The following is a 3,088-nucleotide window of genomic DNA, read 5'->3' on the forward strand; positions in this document are numbered from 1 at the left end:
GATTTTATGGTTGCAACTTGCCAGTACATTTTGTATTTCTCCAAGTGTTTGTTTTATTTGCAGAAGTTGCAATTTTTTTCTTTATGATATCTATTTCTCTGAAACATTTTTAATCCATATCTTGTATTTAATTCTTTTTTTTTTTTTATTTTTCACCTTTCTCTGGTATCTTCTTGAGAAGCTTAATAGCTTTCTGAATTCTTTATCTGGCAGTTTAGAGATTTCTTCTTGGTGGGAATCCATTGCTGGAGAGCTAGTGTGGTTTTATGTGAGTGTTATATAGCCTTGTTTTGTCAGATCAGAATTATTTTTCTGATTCCCTCTTATTTGGGCAGACTATTTCAGTGGAATAACCTGGAACTCAAAGGCTGCTGTTCAGATTCTTTTGTGTTATGGAGTGATCCCTTGATATGGTACACTGGCCCCTGAGGATGGGACTTCCTCCAAGCCAGACTGCAGTGATTGTTATTGTTCTTCTGGGTATAGCCATCCAGTGGGGCTACCAGGCTCTGGGCTGGTGCTGGGGAATGTCTGCAAAGAGTCCTATGATGTGATCTGTCTTCAGGTCTTCCAGCCATGGATACCAGCACCTGCTCTGGTGGAGGTGGCAAGGGAACGAAGTAGACTCTGTGAGAGTCCTTGGTTGTGGATATGTGTGTAGATAGTGTGCTGGTTTTCTTGAATGCTGGTTATGCTATCAGTGAAGTTGTCTAGTGGACAAACTAGGACCACTGGTTACCCAGGATGTTGCAGGCAGTGAAATTAGCTGTTGTTTTCTCCTTCCATGGAACAGGGGTGTTTTGTCATGAGTTGCAGTAATGTCCTGAGTTCCTGAGTTGGTTGACCTCCTGCCAGAAGGTGGAGCTTTTGAGAGAGCACTAGCTTGATAGTAGAAGGGAAATATAAGCTTGCCCTAAGTTTGCGAGGATAAGAATTTGGGTTTCTCAGGTGACAGGCAAGGTCATAATGCTCTCAAGAGTTTATGTCTTTTGTGATCTACCAGGGCAAGTAGAGAAGTTTCAGCAGCTGGGGGCAGGGTTAGGCAGACTGTCCTTGGGCAGGGCTTGCCATGGCCACTACAAGGAATGGGGAGTGATTCTCAGGCCAGCGGGGTTATTACGAGGAGAGATTATGGCTGCCTCTGTCACCAGGGAAGTGAGGGAAAGCTGGTAGCAATAGGCCTCACCCAGCTCTCACACAGTTGGCATGGCCGGTCAGCCACAAGCTTATCTCCAAGCAGCCTGCAGAGTGGGACTCAGAGCTAGCCCCAGGCTGTAAGTTTTTCCACTGAGAAAGCAGCATGGCTTTCAGGCCATGCCCCTGCCCATCTGCCCACCTTGTCTGCTAGACTCCTCTTCTTTCTGCAGCAGTTCCCCTCACCTCCGGATTCTGCTCAAAAGAGTTTGCACCCAGCCAAAATTATTACAAAGATCAGTTGGAAGCTGCTTTTACCCTGTGACCCCTCTCACATTCTATTGGCTGCCTTCCCTGAGGGCTCCTGTGAGATATAGTCAGGGATGGCTTCCCTGGGCTCAAGCTGGAGAGTGGGAGTGCTTACCATACTCTTTCCACTGCTGCTTCTACTTTTATATTTCACACTAAATCCATTACAGCTCCAGGTAAGGTTAAATCCTTCTCCTGTAAACTGGATTTTCAGGTTCCCCAGTGGGGATGCGTTTAGAGGTAGATATTCCCCCTTCACACTTTGTGAACTCAGTTTTTTGCCTGTCTTGCAGGATTTGCAGTGGCCTGCTGTTTCTTTCAAAGGATCTGTTATTTCTTTCAGTCTTCATAGTATGCTCCTGCTGGGGTTCCTGGAGTAAAAGTCCATGGTGTGAGTCTCCACACACTGTTCTTTCTGTCCAAGTGGAAGCTGCATATCCACCTTGTCCCCTGGCAGCTTCCAATAAAAATATTTTTAAATGAAAAGGTCAGTAAATTATTATAGGTTGTTAGATCATGTTTTATAATTAATGATGTAAATAAATGTTCATGATACATGTACTACAAAAAACAAAGGATGCTAAGCATGATGATTGGATTTTCATGCTCATGTGTGAGATGTGCCTCCTTCAAACTCTGTTACCATGTCTGCACATTACCTGTCTGACATGAAATAAAAAAAAAAACCTTAAAGAATACAAAATAGTATTTAGCATATAATCTCAATTTTCAAAAAAGGGTCTTTATTTATTCCATATTTTACCCGTTGGAGGATCAGGGCTAGAAGGAGAGAGAGCATCAGGAAAAAGAGCTAATGGATGCTGGATGTAGTACCTAGGTGATGGGATGGTCTGTGCCGCAAACCACCATGGCACACATTAACCTATGTACCAAACCTGCACATCCTGCACATGTACTTCTGAAGTTAAAATAAAATTTGGAAGAAAAAAAGGAACAATAAAAAAAGGCCTCGAAAGATTTCTTCACCCTAGATTTAAAAAGTTTTGGAAGAATTTAAAGTTTTTAGAGTTTTAATATTTTTGGAATTAATTCTAAAATTAATTCTCAAAATCACTTGTAGGAATTACAGGTGATTTTTAATCTGTATATTTTTCTGTGTTCTCTGCATTTTCCTACTGAAACTTATTTACTATTCTCATCAGAAAAAGTAAAGCTATTTAAGAAGAAAAAAATCAGTTATTGGTACAATATTCAAATACATATTTATTTCAGATCTTTTATATTGTTGCCTCAGCTTCCTTAAGCCTTTGCAGATCTCAGTTTTAAAAAATAAGGTACATGTTATTCTAATATAAAACATCTTTGTGCTCAATGATCAGCTGCATGGAGAGGATATACCGGCTCAAAAATATGAATGCTTATGAATCACAGGGTACCAAGGTTTGTAACACTGATCCAACTAGCAGGAGAATTAGTCAGGGTCATTGAACAAAGACAATCTGTTCAAATATATTCGGTAAACTGCTCACTGGGATATGAACAACAATCCCTTATCTTTGGGAAGTGTATGGCCTATTTATTAGTGCAGGTTTTTTGAGAAAAAGATACAGGTAACAAGCTGTGAAAGTCTTCAGCTGTTTCATTCTTTACAGTGCAGTGCTTAAACATTCAAAAAGAAAACCCT

At 40.8% G+C, this 3,088-nt stretch overlaps 1 non-coding gene across 1 annotated transcript; it reads left to right on the top strand.

The window, feature by feature from the left end:
• Nucleotides 1-2,012: 2,012 nt before the first annotated feature.
• On the top strand, nucleotides 2,013-2,112 carry LOC111549540. Its single transcript, XR_002733769.1, has one exon. It is a non-coding gene; the product is annotated as a small nucleolar RNA U13 (small nucleolar RNA).
• Nucleotides 2,113-3,088: the final 976 nt, after the last annotated feature.

The sequence above is a fragment of the Piliocolobus tephrosceles genome, chromosome 6 (genome assembly GCF_002776525.5).
Source record: "Piliocolobus tephrosceles isolate RC106 chromosome 6, ASM277652v3, whole genome shotgun sequence".
Classification (NCBI taxonomy): Eukaryota; Metazoa; Chordata; class Mammalia; order Primates; family Cercopithecidae; genus Piliocolobus; species Piliocolobus tephrosceles.